Source organism: Bombina bombina, chromosome 5, assembly GCF_027579735.1.
Source record: "Bombina bombina isolate aBomBom1 chromosome 5, aBomBom1.pri, whole genome shotgun sequence".
Classification (NCBI taxonomy): Eukaryota; Metazoa; Chordata; class Amphibia; order Anura; family Bombinatoridae; genus Bombina; species Bombina bombina.
The window spans coordinates 505,270,281-505,291,465 of record NC_069503.1 but is presented as its reverse complement, the minus strand read 5'-3'; the positions used below and the strand labels follow the sequence as shown (position 1 = coordinate 505,291,465).

The 21,185-nt window shown below is 38.5% G+C and overlaps 1 protein-coding gene across 1 annotated transcript in view; it reads left to right on the top strand.

Moving 5' to 3' along the window:
• Positions 1 to 21,185, top strand: part of ELMO1 (engulfment and cell motility 1) — a 1,021,083-nt gene that overhangs the window by 864,029 nt on the left and 135,869 nt on the right. The window lies entirely within an intron of this gene.

Below are 21,185 nucleotides of genomic sequence, written 5' to 3'. Positions count from 1 at the left end.
GAGGCATATATGTGCAGTCACCAGCTACTGACCCTATTTAAATGTGCTTTTAGACAAAGGATATTTAGAAAATGAAGAAAATTAGATAAGACGTAAATTGGAAATTTGATTAAAATTGCATGTTCTTTTTAAATCATGGGTTTATGTCCCTTTAACCTTATGCACTGTTTTGCCAGCACCAATGTTTAAAAAGGACACCCTGTCCAATCTTGAATTTGGCTTGGTTAATATTTTAGAGCTGTGCTTGTTAAAGGGGCAGTAAGGTTAAAATTAAACTTTCATGATTCAGATTGAACATACAATTTTAAACAACTTTTCAGTTTACTTCCATTATTAAATTTGAATTGTTCTGTTTGTAGCTTTTGTAGAAGAGTACGTTTTTTAGTGGGATAATAGAACCTCAGGAGAGTGCACGTGTCTTTAGCCCTCTGGTGGCAGCTGTGTTTGCGACAATGTTTTTAGCAATGCTATACGTAGTTGCAAGCACAGTTGCCATAGAGTGCTAAAGACATGTGCACTCTCCTGAGGTCTTATGAGCCCATCTAGGTTTACTGTTTATCAAAGGATAATAAGAGAACAAAGCAAAATTTGATAAAAGAAGTTTGGAAAGTTGTTTTAAATTGCTTGCTCTAACTACAATGACAGTTTAATTTTGACCCTACTGTCCCTTTATACACAATTTATTTAGAATAAAAAACATTTAGAGGATTTTCGTTAACAGCTTGTAAAGTAATTCTAAAATAAATGAAGTAAGTCATGGAATGTCACATACTTTTAAATTATTTATTGAAGGTATTTTCTGTGCTCCATCTGAAATAGTTTATTTTGATGTACTGTATGTAACAAGTTTTCATTTCTAGAAAATAGGTGCTCCTGTGCCGAAAAACATACATTTTTTGTTCTTATGCTTGTGGGGCATGTCCGTTTCCACCAATAGAGCTGCAGGAGTCTTCCTAATCATCCAGTGAGCTTCTAACCCACAGTCCAGTTGTGTATAGACATGCACTTCCTGTTGGTTTCAAAATAAAAATGAGCAACTTTAACTTAGCCACTTTCATGCAAAAATAGCCTTTTAGCATACTTAAACGCACATTTTTTTCTTTCATGATTCAGATACAGCATGCAATTTAATCAACTTTCTAATTTCCTGCTATTATACATTTTTCTTAATGTTCTTAGTATCTGTATTTGAAAAAGCAGAAATGTAAGCTTACGAGACAGCCCATCTTTAGTTCAGCCCCTGGTTAGCGCTTGCTGATTGGTGGCTACATTTAGATACCAAGGGAACGAAGAAATATAATAATAATAATAATAGGAATAAATTAGAAAATTGCTTAAAGGGACACTGTACCCAAAAATTTTGTGATTCAGATTGAGCATGAAATTTTAAGCAAATTTCGAATTTACTTCTATTATCATATTTTCTTCATTCTCTTGGTATCTTTATTTGAAATGCAAGAATGTTTAGATGCCGGCCCATTTTTGGTGAACAACCTGGGTTGTCCTTGCTGATTGGTGGATAAATTCATCCACCAATAAAAAAGTGCTGTCCAGAGTACTGAAACCAAAAAAAAAGCTTAGATGCCTTCTTTTTCAAATAATGATAGCAAGAGAACGAAGAAAAATTGATAATAGGAGTAAATTAGAAAGTTGCTTAAAATTGCATGCTCTTTCTGAATTGCAAATTAACAAATTTGGGTTCAGTGTCCCTTTAAAATTGCATGCTCTATCGGAATCATGAAAGAAAGAAAAAATATGGGTTCAGTATCCCTTTAAATAGTGCTTTCTTATATCCATAATATAAAGCTATTCAATATAATGTCCCTTTAAAAATGTTTCTGGTACCTTAGGCACTGCATCCTCTGTTATCTGAAAAAAAATTATATTAGAAATATTCTTCTTAACTGTATTAGAGGAAAAAGGTTTATTTTTCCCAATCCATCTATATTTTATAACATACACTGTAGGTATTATTATGGGAATAGTTTTTATACATTCTTTTTTAAAAAGAGTTAACCCAGAAACTCAACCTACATGTGGGGGAACTGTCCTTTATAAAATATTAAGCATTCTCTTTCCAGTGAGTTTCTTTGATAAAAATGAAATAAGCAGAGTTCAAATTATTTTTCCAATGTAAAATCTCAATGGCTCCCTCATCTATATTGATATATAAATATCAAAGGTATTAAATCTAATTTTTAATTTTTTAGTGTCTAGTTAACACATATTAGCCAAGGATTTTTTTGGAGCTATCCAGTATTTTATTGCTGGTAGTTGATTTTGCCTTTACTCTTGTGATAATGTGATAGGCTCAGTAAGATGTATTTTACTTCCTAAACATTGTGACCAGATTACAAGTGGAGCGGTATTTAGTGCTTCTGCTCACACGCCATCTCCGCTAGAAGTAAGCATTTTGTGCGAGTCGGGTAGCACTCATATTGCAAGTTGAAAGTAAAAAGTTTTTGCTCATGCACTAACTCGATGCACGCAAAAAAGCCGAAGTTAGGATAGCGCGTGTGCGTTAACAGACTTCCCCATAGAAGTCAATGGAGCAAAAAAGTAGGGGGGGGGGACTAACACCCTACTCGTGCACAAATCCGAGAACTTGACATAAAAATATTAATTTCTTTCATGTAATTGGCAAGAGTCCATGAGCTAGTGACGTATGGGATATACATTCCTACCAGGAGGGGCAAAGTTTCCCAAACCTCAAAATGCCTATAAATACACCCCTCACCACACCCACAATTCAGTTTTACAAACTTTGCCTCCCATGGAGGTGGTGAAGTAAGTTTGTGCTTGATTCTACGTTGATATGCGCTTCGCAGCAGGCTGAAGCCCGGTTTTCCTCTCAAAGTGCAGTGAATGTCAGAGGGATTTGAAGAGAGTATTGCCTATTTGAATACCATGGTCTTCCTCTAGGGGATCTATTTCATAGGTTCTCTGTTATCGGTCGTAGAGATTTCTTCTCCTACCTCCCTTTTCAGATCGACGATATACTCTTATATATCATTACCTCTACTGATTCTCGTTTCAGTACTGGTTTGGCTATCTATTATATGTAGATGAGTGTCTTAGGGTAAGTAAGTCTTATTTTATTTATGACACTCTAAGCTATGGTTTGGCACTTTATATGTAAAGTTCTAAATATATGTTTTAAACTTATATTTGCCATGATTCAGGTCAATCAGTGTTCCTTCTTTCAGACTGTCAGTTTCATTTTTTGGGAAAATGCATATGAATTAAAAAAAAATTCTTACCTTATAAATTAAAAAAAAATTCTTACCTTAAAATTTTCAATTGCCTTTTTTCTTCTAAATTGCGGGCTGTTTGGCTCTCGGGTGCAGAAAATGCGAGAATTTATTGCGTCATTTTTGGTGCAAGACTTTTTGGCGCGAAAATGACGTCATTTCACGTAGTTGCGTCATTTTTGACTCGTGTTTGTTGCAGAAGTTTTTTGGCGCCAAAAAATGTGGGCGTCATTCTTGGCGCCAGTTTTTTTCACATTATTTCAGTCTCACTTTTTAGTTGCTTCTGGTTTCTAGAGGCTTGTTTTGTTTTGCATTTTTTCCCATTCCTGAAACTGTCATTTAAGGAATTTGATAATTTTGCTTTATATGTTGTTTTTTCTATTACATATTGCAAGATGTCACTACCTGACCCTGGATCAGAATCTACTTCTGGAAAGACGCAGCCTGATGTTGGTTCTACCAAAGCTAAGTGCATTTGTTGTAAACTTTTGGTAACTGTTTCTCCGGCTGTAGTTTGTGTTAGTTGTCATGATAAACTATTAAACGCGGATAATATTTCCATTAGTAATAATCCATTACCTGTTGTTGTTCCTTCAACATCTAATGTTCAGGATGTTCCTGTTAATGTAAAAGAATTTGTTTCTAATTCTATTTGGAAGGCTCTGTCTGTTATACCTCCTTCTAGTAAACATAAAAGGTCTTTTAAAACCTCATATTTCAGATGAATTTTTAAATGACCGCCATCATTCTGACTTATCTATCTCTGATGAGGATCTATCTGGTTCAGAAGATTCTGCCTCAGATATTGACACTGATAAATCTTCATATTTGTTTAAGATGGAGTTTATTCGTTCTTTACTCAAAGAAGTGTTGATTGCATTAGCTATGGAGGAGTCTAGTCCTCTTGATATTAAAACTAATAAGCATTTAAATTCGGTTTTTAAACCTCATGTAGTTATTCCAGAAGTTTTTCCAGTTCCTGATGCTATATCAGAAGTAATTTCTAGGGAATGGAATAGTCTGGGTACTTCATTTACTCCTTCTCCAAGGTTTAAGAAATTGTACCCTCTGCCGTCTGATAGATTAGAGTTTTGGGAAAAAATCCCCAAAGTTGACGGGGCTATCTCTACTCTTGCTAAACATACTACTATTCCTACGGTAGATAGTACTTCTTTTAAGGATCCTTTAGATAGGAAGCTTGAATCATTTCTAAGGAAGGCTTATTTATGTTCAGGTAATCTTCTTAGACCTGCAATTTCTTTGGCTGATGTTGCTGCGGCTTCCACCTTCTGGTTGGAGGCTTTAGCGCAACAAGTGTCAGACCATAATGCTTATAGCATTGTTAAACTTCTTCAACATGCTAATAACTTTGTTTGTGATGCCATTTTTTATATCATTAGGATTGATGTCAGGTATATGTCTTTAGCTATTTTAGCTAGAAGAGCTTTATGGCTTAAATCTTGGAATGCAGATATGACTTCTAAGTCAACGTTGCTTTCTCTTTCTTTCCAAGGTAATAAATTATTTGGTTCTCAGTTGGATTCTATAATTTCAACTGTTACTGGGGGGAAGGGAGCTTTTTTGCCTCAGGATAAAAAATCTAAGGGTAAATATAGGGCTGCTAATCGTTTTCGTTCCTTTCGTCAGAATAAGGAACAGAAGCCTGACCCTTCCCCTAAAGGAACAGTTTCCGTTTGGAAACCTTCTCCAGTCTGGAATAAATCGAAGCCTTTTAGAAAATCAAAACCAGCTCCCAAGTCCGCATGAAGGTGCGGCCCTCATTCCAGCACAGCTGGTAGGGGGCAGGTTACGATTTTTCAAAAATGTTTGGATCAATTTGATTCAAAATCTTTGGATTCAGAACATTGTTTCTCAAGGGTATAGAATAGGTTTCAAGGAAAGACCACCTGTGAGAAGATTTTTTTCTCTCACGCATTCCAGTAAACCCAGTAAAGGCTCAGGCGTTTCTGAAATGTGTTTCAGACCTGGAGTCAGCTGGGGTAATTGTGCCAGTTCCAGATCTGGAACGGGGCCTGGGGTTTTACTCAAATCTGTTCATTGTACCAAAGAAGGAGAATTCTTTCAGACCAGTTCTGGATCTAAAAATTTTGAATCGTTATGTAAGGATACCAACATTCAAAATGATGACTATAGGGACTATTCTGCCTTTTGTTCAGCAAGGGCATTATATGTCCACAATAGACTTACAGGATGCATATCTTCATATTCCAATTCATCCGGACCACTAACAGTTCCTGAGATTCTCTTTTCTAGACAAGCATTATCAGTTTGTTGCTCTTCCTTTTGGCCTAGCAACAGCTCCATGGATCTTTTCAAAGGTTCTCGGTGCCCTTCTCTCTGTAATCAGAGAGCAGGGTATTGCGGTATTTCCTTATTTGGATGATATCTTGGTACTTGCTCAGTCTTTACATTCTGCAGAATCTCATACGAATCAACTTGTGTTGTTTCTTCAAAGACATGGTTGGAGGATCAATTTACCAAAGAGTTCTTTGATTCCTCAGACAAGGGTAACCTTTTTGGGTTTCCAAATAGATTCAGTGTCCATGACTTTGTCTCTAACAGAAAAGAGACGTCTGAAATTGGTTTCAGCTTGTCAAAACCTTCAGTCTCAATCATTCCCTTCGGTAGCTTTGTGCATGGAAATTCTAGGTCTCATGACTGCTGCATCGGACGCGATCCCCTTTGCTCGTTTTCACATGAGACCTCTCCAGATTTGTATGCTGAACCAATGGTGCAGGGATTATACAAAGATATCACAATTAATATCCTTAAATCCCAATGTTCGATCTTCTCTGACTTGGTGGTTGGATCACCATCGTTTAGTTCAATGGGCCTCCTTTGTTCGTCCAACCTGGACTGTGATCTCAAAAGATGCGAGTCTTTCAGGTTGGGGAGCTGTATGGGGATCTCTGACAGCGCAGGGGGTTTGGGAATCTCAGGAGGCGAGATTATCAATCAACATTTTGGAACTCCATGCGATTTTCAGAGCTCTTCAGTTCTGGCCTCTTCTGAAGAGAGAATCGTTTATTTGTTTTCAGACAATGTCACAACCGTGGTGTATTTCAATCATCAAGGTGGGACTCACAGTCTTCAGGCTATGAAAGAAGTATCTTGGATACTTGTATGGGCAGAATCCAGCTCCTGTCTAATCTTTGCGGTTCACATCCCAGGTATAGACAATTGGGAAGCGGATTATCTCAGTTGCCAGACGTTACATCCGGGCGAATGGTCTCTTCACCTAGAGGTATTTCTTCAGATTGTTCAAATCTGGGGACTTCCAAAAGTGATTTCCAAAATCCCAATGGAGCGTTCGTTTGTACTGCTGGTGGCTCCAGCATGGCCACACAGGTTTTGGTATGCAGATCTCGTTCGGATGGCCAGTTGTCAACCTTGGACACTTCCGTTAAGGCCAGACCTTCTATCTCAAGGCCCATTTTTCCATCAGGATCTCAAATCATTAAATTTGAAGGTATGGAGATTGAACGCTTAATACTTAGTCATAGAGGTTTCTCTGACTCAGTGATTAATACTATGTTACAGGCTTGTAAATCTGTGTCTAGAAAGATATATTACAGAGTTTGGAAGACTTACATTTCTTGGTGTTCTTCTCATAGATTCTCTTGGCATTCTTTTAGAATTCCTAGAATTTTACAGTTTCTTCAGGATGGTTTGGATAAGGGTTTGTCTGCAAGTTCTTTGAAAGGACAAATCTCTGCTCTTTCTGTTCTGTTTCACAGGAAAATTGCTAATCTTCCTGATATTCATTGTTTTGTAGAGGCTTTGGTTCGTATCAAGCCTGTCATTAAGTCAATCTCTCCTCCTTGGAGTCTTAATTTGGTTTTGAGGGCTTTACAGGCTTCTCCGTTTGAGCCTATGCATTCTCTGGACATTAAATTACTTTCTTGGAAAGTCTTGTTCCTTTTGGCCATCTCTTCTGCTAGAAGGGTTTCTGAGTTATCTGCTCTTTCTTGTGAGTCTCCTTTTCTGATTTTTCATCAGGATAATGCGGTTTTGCGGACTTCATTTAAATTTTTACCTAAAGTTGTGAATTCTAACAACATTAGTAGAGAAATTGTTGTCCCTAATCCTAAGAATTCTCTGGAGAGATCTTTACATTCTTTGGATGTAGTAAGAGCTTTGAAATATTATGTTGAAGCTACTAAATATTTCAGAAAGACTTCAAGTCTATTTGTTATCTTTTCTGGTTCTAAGAAAGGTCAGAAGGCTTCTGCCATTTCTTTGGCATCTTAGTTAAAGCTTTTGATTCGTCATGCTTATGTGGAGTCGGGTAAATCCCCTCCTCAGAGGATTACGGCTCATTCTACTAGGTCAGTTTCTACTTCCTGGGCTTTTAAGAATGAAGCTTCTGTTGATCAGATTTGCAAAGCAGCAACTTGGTCTTCTTTGCATACTTTTACTAAATTCTACCATTTTGATGTTTTTTCTTCCTCAGAAGCAGTTTTTGGTAGAAAAGTACTTCAGGCAGCTGTTTCAGTTTGATTCTTCTGCTTATAATTTCAGTTTTTTTCATTATAAAGATTAAAACTTTTTGATTTGGGTTGTGGATTGTTTTTTCAGCGGAATTGGCTGTCTTTATTTTATCCCTCCCTCTCTAGTGACTCTTGCGTAGAAGTTCCACATCTTGGGTATCTGCTATCCCATATGTCACTAGCTCATGGACTCTTACCAATTACATGAAAGAAAACATAATTTATGTGAGAACTTACCTGATAAATTAATTTCTTTCATATTGGCAAGAGTCCATGAGGCCCACCCTTTTTTGTGGTGGTTATGATTTTTTTGTATAAAGCACAATTATTCCAATTCCTTGTTTGATGCTTTCGCTCCTTTCTTATCACCCCACTTCTTGGCTATTCGTTAAACTGAATTGTGGGTGTGGTGAGGGGTGTATTTATAGGCATTTTGAGATTTGGGAAACTTTGCCCCTCCTGGTAGGAATGTATATCCCATACGTCACTAGCTCATGGACTCTTGCCAATATGAAAGAAATGAATTTATCAGGTAAGTTCTTACATAAATTATGTTATTTCACATTTCAAAAATGTTCTTCACATAGCAGGAATATGTTATATTTATTGATAAATACATTTTTGTACATATACAGTATGTGATGCTATTTTGGTACATTTTATATATATATATATATATATATATATATATATATATATATATATATATATATATATATATATATATAATTATTAACTATGAATATTGCATAAATATTATTTTTTGTGTTTTCATCTTCTGAACTGCAAAGGGCTCCTGTTCACTTATATATATGTCTATAGTATGTATGTGTTTATATGTTTGTAAATACATGTATACACATATAAATACATAGATACATATGTACACACATATAAACACACACATATATATATATATATATATATATATATATATATATATATATATATATATATATATATATACAGGTGGCCCTCGGTTTACGCCGGTTCAATTTGCGGGGATATATGTGTGTGCAGGTGACTATTACTGTGCATAATTATTAGGCAACTTAACCAAAAACAAATATATACCCATTTCAATTATTTATTTTTACCAGTGAAACCAATATAACATCTCAACATTCACAAATATACATTTCTGACATTCAAAAACAAAACAAAAACAAATCATTGACCAATATAGCCACCTTTCTTTGCAAGGACACTCAAAAGCCTGCCATCCATGGATTCTGTCAGTGTTTTGATCTGTTCACCATCAACATTGCGTGCAGCAGCAACCACAGCCTCCCAGACACTGTTCAGAGAGGTGTACTGTTTTCCCTCCTTGTAAATCTCACATTTGATGATGGACCACAGGTTCTCAATGAGGTTCAGATCAGGTGAACAAGGAGGCCATGTCATTAGATTTTATTCTTTTATACCCTTTCTTGCCAGCCACGCTGTGGAGTACTTGGACGCGTGTGATGGAGCATTGTCCTGCATGAAAATCATGTTTTTCTTGAAGGATGCAGACTTCTTCCTGTACCACTGCTTGAAGAAGATGTCTTCCAGAAACTGGCAGTAGGACTGGGAGTTGAGCTTGACTCCATCCTCAACTTGAAAAGGCCCCACAAGCTCATCTTTGATGATACCAGCCCCAACCAGTACTCCACCTCCACCTTGCTGGCGTCTGAGTCGGACTGGAGCTCTCTGCCCTTTACCAATCCAGCCACGGGCCCATCCATCTGGCCCATCAAGACTCACTCTCATTTCATCAGTCCATAAAACCTTAGAAAAATCAATCTTGAGATATTTCTTGGCCCAGTCTTGACGTTTCAGCTTGTGTGTCTTGTTCAGTGATGGTCGTCTTTCAGCCTTTCTTACCTTGGCCATGTCTCTGAGTATTGCACACCTTGTGCTTTTGGGCACTCCAGTGATGTTGCAGCTCTGAAATATGGCCAAACTGGTGGCAAGTGGCATCTTGGCAGCTGCACGCTTGACTTTTCTCAGTTCATGGGCAGTTATTTTGCGCCTTGGTTTTTCCACACGCTTCTTGCGACCGTGTTGACTATTTTTTAATGAAACGCTTGATTGTTCGATGATCACGCTTCAGAAGCTTTGCAATTTTAAGAGTGCTGCATCCCTCTGCAAGATATCTCACTATTTTTGACTTTTCTGAGCCTGTCAAGTCCTTCTTTTGACCCATTTTGCCAAAGGAAAGGAAGTTGCCTAATAATTATGCACACCTGATATAGGGTGTTGATGTCATTAGACCACACCCCTTCTCATTACAGAGATGCACATCACCTAATATGCTTAATTGGTAGTAGGCTTTCGAGCCTATACAGCTTGGAGTAAGACAACATGCATAAAGAGGATGATGTGGTCAAAATACTCATTTGCCTAATAATTCTGCACTCCCTGTATTATTAGGTTTATAATGCTGTATAGCATTTAAAGTCTTCATTTCAAAGCTTTAAAAATAATGTATTAGGTGTTACTTATGACAATTTTGAGAGGGGTCTGGAACCTAACTCCCTCACTTCCCATTGACTTACATTATAAACTGGGTTTTAATTTACAATGGTTTCGATTTACAACCATTCCTCATATTTAGACATGTATATGTATGGCCTTTTTTTCATTTTTTTTTATTAGTGTTATTATTAATGTTTTGTGCATGTTAACTTCAATTGTGCTCAATCGATCGTGCTTACTTTCAACCTGTAATACAAGCGCTATACCCAATGTTCTCAAACAACCGTGATAAACCCCTTTTTTCTCACACGTAACTATTACGTGCCACTTGTAATCTGGCCTTGTGTTTGTGCATATGTGCAATATATATGTGTGTATGTGTATGTATATATATATATATATATATATATATATATATATATATATATACCTAAATATTCAGTTCAGACTTCAATAAATTGTCTCTGTTTTCATCTCTTCCAACAAATATGGAAGAGATGCAGTACGACAAACTTTTAATCCCGAGAACCCTGCTATAGTAATGTTCACAGGGGTATGTGATGCAGAAGTACAGAAAGCGTATTGTACGTCTACACTGATCTGCATATACCGTTATCACAACACAGCAGTAGTTAAATGGAGGCCTTTGGCATAGTTGCTTACACGTTCCATCTATTTCAATAGGATATAAAATACCTTATAATCCTTTGTGTAGTGTTGCAATAAAGTAACATACAGGCACATTATGAAAGCTTTCCAAATAGGTTGACATCTTGTTTGCTACAATTGTTTTTCAAGGGCCCTCTCCCATATGTGGAAGAACCAGTAGTACTTGTTACTGAAGTATACAAAGTTTGTAACTGTATTTTTGTTAGTAAAACATGCATTGTCTTGCATTAAGTGTAACAGGGATAGACTTGTGAAATCTGTAGTTTACACTTGTAATTCTCAGAACTGGACGACCCACATATCGTTTGTTAAATTACATGAAAAGAGGGGGAGCAGGATAAATAATTAAACTAGAGTATGCATAATTAAGCCCTTTATTACAATCTCAATGTGTTTTATGTCCCTTTTAAGCATGGTCCCTGGGTACAAATGTTGGCATGTTGCCACAAGGCATTTTCTGTATATATAGGAGAGATAATCCCTTGACATTTGGGATCAGTGGTGTATTCATTATTTATTTGCTTTTAAACAAAAGACTATCCCATAGCAGATAGATTTAGTCTACTATTTGTATTACATCACTGGTGTTTTAGAGACCTCTTTATTAGCTGCTTCAGGCTATTTGACTTGTGTTCAATCTCCCTGCTGTAGTATTATTATTATTATTATTAAGAAATTGAATCAGATGATCTCAGTATATTGTCATTTTTATTCATTATGGATATATAGATAAGATATAGATAGATGATAGACAGATAGATAAATACGCAAGGTTTGAATATGTTATTGCTAAACTATGTTTAAATGGACTGTGGACATTATAACACTGAAATATGTCCTATAGTAAACTTTACTCACAAATAATTGTTTTTTATCTAAGTATTTTAGATTTCCTATGGCAAGAAATGTGGCACTTATAGAAAGCTAAAGCTGGATTAAAATTACAAAAAAAAAATACAATGAAAACTCAAAGTAATAGCAATTATTTGTATTTGTTTAGTAAGAGTAAATTGGGCAAAAGCATTTCTACATAATAATGTCCCTTTAAGGTCTACTTTATCATACCGGTTTCTCAGGAAGAGCATCTCACATGTAATTTTATTTTCAGTGCAATTTAATTATTTTAGTTATATGTAAATAATACAATTACAATTACAATCAGTTTTCAAATTATTCCCTTTTACTGAAGCTTCATCTGTGTGGATCCCAGTGTGCAATTTTTAATATTTTCTTGTGTTTCCTGAAACTTCAAAGTCACCTGATTACTGTAGTGATCTCTGTGCTGCCTTTAGCTAGCACAGTATTTCATTAAAACGCAAATCGCTTTTTATATTTCAGATTTTTACATGATTGAACACTGACTGTCTTATATCCATTTCATTTAATAAAGGGACATGATAGTCAAAATTAAGCTTTTCATGCAATTTTAAAGGACTTTATGTCTATTATTAAATTGACATTGTTGTCTTGTTATCCTTTGTTGAAAAGCATACCTAGCTCAGGAGCAGCAATTCACTCATGTGAGGTGTGCTAGGTTGTGATTGGTGGTTACACATATATGCCTCTTCAGAATGGTCCCAAAACTACATTGCTGCTATGGATCTGACTTTATCTATGTGTTAAATATTGTTCCAAAATACCATTTTATATATATATATATATATATGTATTTATGAATAAATATAATGGGGTAATACATTATCGCACATGCAATATTCTAAGTTCGGCTTTCTCTTGTAAGGTGTATCCAGTCCACGGATCATCCATTACTTGTGGGATATTCTCCTTCCCAACAGGAAGCTGCAAGAGGATCACCCACAGCAGAGCTGTCTATATAGCTCCTCCCCTAACTGCCACCTGCCAGTCATTCTCTTGCAGCTCTCGACAAGATAGGAAGTAGCTAGAGAGATGTGGTTCATTAATGTAGTTTATCTTCAATCAAAAGTTTGTTATTTTCAAATGGTACCGGAGTTGTACTATTTTAGCCTCAGGCAGAAAGTTGAAGAAGAGTCTGCCTGTGTTCTTTGATGATCTTAGCAGGTTGTAACTAAGATCCATTGCTGTTCTCACACATAACTGAAGAGATGAGGTAACTTCAGCTGGGGGAATAGCGTGCAGGGTCTCCTGCTATGAGGTATGTGCAGTTTAAATTTTTTCTAGAGAAATGATATGCTAGAAAATGCTGACAATACCGGATTTATTTAAGGTAAGCCTGATTACAGTGATTTAATAACGACTGGTATCATGCTTGCTGTAAAGGGTAATATTTTTTTTTTATTTACTCACATTACTGAATAGATATAACATTTGCTGAAGGTGTATGAACGTTTATTACATACTGGTGATAAAACTTTATTCTGGGACCCAGCTTTTTCCACATGGCTGACTAGATTTTGCCTAGGGATAGTTTTTTTTAGGCCCTCTCACTGTGAGAACAGGCTGGGAGGGGCCTATTTTCGGCCTAAATTGTGCATTAGTTTTTGCAGTTTGAGACATCCAGCTTCCCTGAAGGAGTCCCCTGAACATTTAGGACCTCTCTAAAGGGTTTTTGTGCCTTCCAAAGTCATTGTATGGGCAGGTAAGGCCACAGTAGAGCTGTGGCAGTTGGTTGTGACTGTTTAAAAACGTTTATATCGTTTTATTGATCCGGTTTTGAAACTAAGGGGTTAATCTTCCATTTGCAAGTGGGTGCAATGCTCTTTTAGCCTATTATACACACTGTACAAATTTCGTAAGATTTACTGCTTTTTTCACTGTTTTGCAGTTTCTGTGATTGTTTTTTCCTCTTAAAGGCACAATACCGTTTTTATTTTCTGCTTGTTCACAGTTATTAAAGTGTTTTCCAAGCTTGCTGGTCTCATTACTAGTCTGTTTAAACATGTCTGACATAGAGGAAACTCATTGCTCATTATGTTTAGAAGCCATTGTGGAACCCCCTCTTAGAATGTGTACCAAATGCACTGATTTTACTATAGATTACAAAGACCATATTCTGGCTTTAAAAAATTTATCACCAGAAGAAATTGAGAAGGAGGAAGTTATGCCGTCTAACTATCCCTACGTGTCAGATCCTATAAATCCCGCTCAGGGGACGCCTAGTACATCTAGCGTATACCTTGCAAGACTTGGCGGCAGTTATGAATCATACCCTTACAGAGGTATTATCTAAACTGCCAGGATTGCAAGGAAAGCGACACAGCTCTGGGACTAGAATAAATACAGAGCTCTCTGACGCTTTAGTAGCTATGTCTGATATACCCTCACATTATACTGAAGCTGAAGCAGGGGAGCTTCAATCTGTGGGTGAATTTTCTGATTCAGGGAAGATACTTAAATCTGATTCTGATATGTCTACATTTAAATTTAAGCTTGAACACCTCCGCGTATTGCTCAGGGAGGTTTTAGCAACTCTGGACGACTGTGACACTATTGTAGTTCCAGAGAAATTATGTAGATTGGATTAATACTATGCAGTACCTACTTAGACTGATGTTTTTCCAATCCCTAAAAGGTTTTCTGAAATTATTACTAAGGAATGGGATAGACCAGGTGTACCGTTCTCTCCCCCTCCTGTTTTTAAAAAGATGTTTCCTATAGACGCCGCTACACGGGACTTATGGCAGACGGTCCCTAAGGTGGAGGGAGCAGTTTCTACTCTAGCTGCTGCTGCGGCTTTCTGGTTTGAGTCCCTAGAGGAGGCTCTACAGGTTGAAACCCCGTTGGAAGATATTATTGACAAGCTTAGGGCCCTTAAGCTAGCCAATTCATTTGTTTCTGATGCCGTTGTTCATTTAACCAAGCTAACGGCTAAAAATTCAGGTTTTGCTATTCAGGCGCACAGGGCGCTATGGCTTAAATCCTGGTCAGCTGACGTGACTTCAAAGTCTAAACTTCTCAACATTCCCTTCAAAGGACAGACCCTATTCGGGCCTGGACTGAAGGAGATCATTTCTGAAATCACTGGAGGAAAAGGTCACGCCCTTCCTCAAGACAGGTCCAACAAATTAAGGACCAAACAGTCTAGTTTTTGGCCTTTTCGAAACTTCAAGAGTGGCACAGCTTCAACTTCCTCTAACACAAAACAAGAGGGAACTTTTGTCCAGTCTAAGCCGGTTTGGAGACCTAACCAGGCTTGGAACAAGGGGAAACAGGCCAAAAAGCCTGCTGCTGCCTCTAAGACAGCATGAAGGAGCAGCCCCCGATCCGGAAATGGATCTAGTAGGGGGCAGACTCTCTCTCTTCGCCCAGGCTTGGGCAAGAGATGTCCATGATCCCTGGGCATTGGAAATTGTGTCCAAGGGTTATCTTCTGGAATTCAAAACCTCTCCCCCAAAAGGGAGATTTCATCTCTCACTTTTATCTGCAAACCAGATAAAAAGAGAGGCATTCTTACATTGTGTTCAAGACCTTCTAATTATGGGAGTGATCCACCCAGTTCCGCAGGAGGAACAGGATCAGGGCTTCTATTCAAATCTGTTTGTAGTTCCCAAGAAAGAGGGAACATTCAGACCAATCTTAGATCTCAAAATCTTAAACAAATTTCTCGGAGTTCCATCCTTCAAGATGGAGACTATTCGAACCATCCTTCCTATGATCCAGGAGGGTCACTATATGACTACCTTAGACCGAAAGGATGCTTATCTTCACATCCCGATACACAAAGATCATAATCGTTTTCTCAGGTTTGCCTTTCTAGACAGGCACTACCAGTTTGTGGCTCTTCCCTTCGGGTTGGCCATGGCACCAAGAATCTTTACAAAGGTTCTAGGGTCCCTTCTAGCGGTCCTAAGGCCGCGGGGTATAGCAGTAGCCCCTTACTTAGACGACATTCTGATACAGGCGTCGACTTTTCCAAGTTGCCAGGTCCCACACGGACATTGTTCTGGCATTTCTGAGGTCCCATGGGTGGAAGGTGAACAAAGAAAAGAGCTCTCTATCACCTCTAACAAAAGTTTCATTCCTAGGGACTCTGATAGATTCGGTAGAAATTAAGGCCAGATTGTCAAAACTTCTAGACTCTTGCCGTGTTCTTTATTCCACTTCTCGTCCTTCAGTGGCTCCGTTTATGGAAGTAATCGGTTTAATGGTAGCGGCAATGGACATAGCACCGTTTGCCCGCCTACATCTCAGACCGCTGCAACTTTGCATGCTCAGTCAGTGGAATGGGGATTACACAGATTTGTCCCCTCTACTAAATCTGGATCAAGAAACCAGGGATTCTCTTCTCTGGTGGCTATCTCAGGTCCATCTGTCCAAGGGGATGAGCTTCCGCAGGCCAGACTGGACTATAGTAACGACAGATGCCAGCCTTATGGGCTGGGGTGCAGTCTGGAACTAAGAGCGATATTTAATGCTCTTCAGGCTTGGCCTCAGCTTGCTGCGGTCAGGTTCATCAGATTTCAGTCGGACAATATCACGACTGTAGCCTACATCAACCATCAAGGGGGAACAAGGAGTTCCCTTGCAATGTTGGAGGTTTCAAAAATAATTCTATGGGCAGAGGTTCACTCTTGCCATCTATCAGCTATCCATATCCCAGGAGTAGAGAACTGGGAGGCGGATTTTCTAAGTCGGCAGACTTTTCATCCGGGGGAGTGGGAACTCCATCCGGAAGTGTTTGCACAGTTGATTCAACGTTGGGGCAAACCAGAATTGGATCTCATGGCGTCTCGTCAGAACGCCATGCTTCCACCGTTTCCTCTGCTCCCTCGTTTGATTGCCAAGATCAAGCAGGAGAGAGTTTCAGTGATTTTGATAGCACCTGCGTGGCCACGCAGGACTTGGTATGCAGATCTGGTGGACATGTCATCCCTTCCACCATGGACTCTACCGCTGAGACAGGACCTTCTACTTCAGGGTCCTTTCAACCATATAAATCTAATTTCTCTGCGTCTGACTGCTTGGAGATTGAACGCTTGATTTTATCAAAACGCGGTTTCTCCGAGTCAGTCATTGATACCTTAATTCAGGCTCGAAAGCCTGTCACCAGGAAAATCTATCATAAGATATGGTGTAAATATCTTTATTGGTGTGAATCCAAGGGTTACTCATGGAGTAAAGTCAGGATTCCCAGGATATTATCTTTTCTCCAAGAGGGATTGGAGAAGGGATTGTCAGCTAGTTCCTTAAAGGGACAGATTTCTGCTCTGTCTATTCTTTTGCACAAGCGTCTGGCAGATGTTCCAGATGTTCAGGCGTTTTGTCAGGCTTCAGTTAGAATCAAGCCTGTGTTTAAACCTGTTGCTCCGCCATGGAGTTTAAATTTAGTTCTTAAGGTTCTTCAAGGGGTTCCGTTTGAACCTCTGCATTCCATAGATATCAAGCTTTTATCTTGGAAAGTTCTGTTTTTGGTAGCTATTTCTTCGGCTCGAAGAGTTTCAGAGTTATCTGCCTTACAGTGTGATTCCCCTTATCTGATCTTCCATGCAGATAAGGTAGTTTTGCGTACCAAACCTGGGTTTCTTCCTAAGGTGGTATCTAATAAGAATATCAATTGTTGTTCCGTCACTGTATCCTAATCCTTCTTCAAAGAAGGAATGTCTATTACATCATCTTGACGTGGTTCGTGCTTTAAAGTTTTATTTACAAGCTACTAAGGATTTTCGTCAAACATCGGCATTGTTTGTTGTTTACTCTGGACAGAGAAGAGGCCAAAAGGCTTCAGCAACTTCTCTTTCCTTTTGGTTAAGAAGTATAATCCGCTTATTTTATGAGATTGCTGGCCAGCAGCTTCCTGTAAGAATTTCAGCTCATTTCACTAGAGCAGTGGCTTCCACATGGGCTTTTAAAAATGAGGCTTCTGTTGAACAGATTTGCAAGGTGGCGACTTGGTCTTCGCTCCATACTTTTTCTAAATTCTACAAATTTGATACTTTTGCTTCTTCGGAGGCTATTTTTGGGAGAAAGTTCTTACAGGCAGTGGTGCCTTCCGTTTAAGCACCTGCCTTGTCCCTCCCTTCATCCGTGTCCTAAAGCTTTGGTATTGGTATCCTACAAGTAATGGATGATCCGTGGACTGGATACACCTTACAAGAGAAAACAAAATTTATGCTTACCTGATAAATTTATTTCTCTTTTGGTGTATCCAGTCCACGGCCCGCCCTGTCTTTTTAAGGCAGGTGTTTTTTAAATTTTTAAACTACAGTCACCACTGCACCCTATAGTTTCTCCTTTCTCTTGCTTGTCTTCGGTCGAATGACTGGGAGGTGGCAGTTAGGGGAGGAGCTATATAGACAGCTCTGCTGTGGGTGATCCTCTTGCAGCTTCCTGTTGGGAAGGAGAATATCCCACAAGTAATGGATGATCCGTGGACTGGATACACCACAAGAGAAATAAATTTATCAGGTAAGCATACATTTAGTTTTTTACACGCATCAGGTTAGCGCGCAAGCAACAACTCTTTACTTTCAACTTGTAATACGATCGCTACCCAACATGCGCAAAAAAACTTCTACCGGAGCTAGTGCTCGAGTGGAAGCGTTAAATACCGCTCCACTTGTAATCTGACCCATAGTATGTAAAAATCATGTTGGAGTGTAATAAAACACATAAAAACAAGGATATGTGTATAAGGTTGAAGATAAACCTATGCAGTTAGTCCACTCTCTTGAGTCTGGCCAGACTGTGGCAAACACAGCTTCCATCTCTTCATCAGGTCAGTGGACCTTATTTACTATTGTTTATATTTACTTTGTTCTCTTGCTCTCATGTGTTGACAAACATTATTAGGTAGGCTCAGGAGCAGCAATGCACTACTGGGAGCTGGCGGGAGGATACACATACATGTTTCTGCTCAATAATAACTGTGTATTCAGTTCCTTTTCAGAGAATAAAAACATAGTTATACACAAGAAGTAATTGAACACAGATTAGAGCATCTTCTTCTTATGTCCCTTTAATAATCACTCTGATGTAGAAGGATCATTTTGTTACTTGAAATACAAGCTAGGGCCCCCACAGAACAGAAAATAACACGATTGTTATACAGTGTGCGATATTGTTTCATATAGCTAATGGCTCTGCAGCTGATTAAATATGCAGTAATGTACAGTGCACAAGGGTATGTTACAACTTCTGTTATGCAGGTGTGAAATGGCTATCAGAGGAAATATGTTCTACCTCATCTTTTATAGCATATCTGGTTAACATTGTTTTTTATATCTATATTCAGATTGTGTGCCATATTTAGGGCTAGATTAGGAGGGACGCGCTAACTGTTGTGCGCAAATAATAAGGGGTTTATCGCGGCTGTTTACACACGTTGGAAGTAGCACGCATATTACAGGTTGAAAGTAAACGAGTTTGCTTGAGCACAATTTAATTTAACATGCGTCGGGATAGCGTGACATCAGAGCTCTGGTTAACTATTAAGCTTGACTAAAAAGTTGCACAAAAAACATTAAAAATACATTTGGGGGGGGGGGTGCAGAGCTAACTGCCGAAACGATCAGACGTGTTTCCCTGAGGCTCTCACTTATACCCATAATTTACCTAATTATATTGCAATTTCTGTGTAAAAAAGCAGTAATACTCTCTCCATAAAGATGATATACTCGGGTATGTGTGCAGAATATGATCAATGGTACATTACTCCTTTATGCAGAGGCCCTGACGGCGGGAAGCAGAGTCCATCTCCCTTTACTTTCTGCTCTCTTAAAGTGGAAACTCTAACCAAAGCTACTTTACCTCACTTATAGACTAAAGGCTCTTAGAAAGTCACAGCACTGAGAGCTGCTTCAACAACCGGGTCCTTTGAATCCCCTCCTTATCTACCTTCGCTCCTGACAACTGAGACAAAGCTACTCACAGAGAGATTAAACTGCAGGACAACCTAATTGCCTCTTCTAGCTGGCGGAAATAACTTCAACATATATGAAACCTCATACACAAAGATTCAGATCCTTCTGGTAGCCCTGACTAAACAGGTAGATGACTCTTTCGCCTGCCTCATATCTATAGTTAAGGGGTGAACCACTGAGAACGAAGTCGCAGACTTTAAAATGGCGTACCGGTTAAACAAGGATTTGCAGCGCAGTAATTTATACCCCATCTCCAACGTAGCGGAGAATATCTGGAGAAGTGAGCTAGCACAGGAGGACTTATCCATACAGCCGCAGGGAGATGATCGAATATGTCAGAGTCTTGAGACTAATGGTGATCCAACCACATTCGATAAAGCCAGGCTTGCTGGCACAGCTAGGGTGATGCACCTACTGGCATGGGTTGGGCTGGCAGCCATGACATCCAGGGAAGCATAAGCAGTGAACTAACAATAGCACACTATATAAAAGAAAAAACTTGTTTTCTCTCCTATGCCCATTTTCAGCACTGTGTTAAGCACAATATGAAAGGAAAAAACTTGTTCTCTCTCCTAGGCCCATTTTCAACACTGTGTTACATGGGGCATACATGGGGCATAGGAGAGAGAAGTTTTTTTTTTTTCCTTTATAGTACATTTCACTAAATACATGTACATACCTTCCAACATTTCAAAATTCAAAAGAGGGACACCCCCCCCCCCCCCCCCCCCGCGGCAAAAAATTGAAATGTGGTGGGCGGGGCTTAAAAATCATAAGACCAAAGTAATATAAATAAAATTCTAAATAAAGTAATATTTTAATACACAGGCAGCAAATCAAACTTGAGCTCAAACCACTGGTATGGCTATGTGATCTATGTATTTAATTATCCTTTGCAAAGATATTGCTAAATATTTTTATCTTAATTGGACATTTAATAATACACTCTTTAAAACTGCTCTCTGCATTCCCCATTAATATGCTAGAGTCTGGCCTTTAAAGTCAACAAAAATGCACAGTAGCACACTACATAGCATACACTTACACATGCAGATACACACACACACACACACACACTACATAGCATACACTTATACATGCAGATACACACACACACTACATAGCATACACTTATACATGCAGATACACACACACTACATAGCATACACTTACACATGCAGATACACACACACACACTACATAGCATACACTTATACATGCAGATACACACACACACTACATAGCATACACTTATACATGCAGATACACACACACTACATAGCATACACTTACACATGCAGATACACACACACTACATAGCATACACTTATACATACAGATACACACACACACTACATAGCATACACTTACACATGCAGATACACACACACTACATAGCATAGACTTACAAATGCAGATACACACACACTACATAGCATACACTTACAAATGCAGATACACACACACTACATAGCATACACTTACACATGCAGATA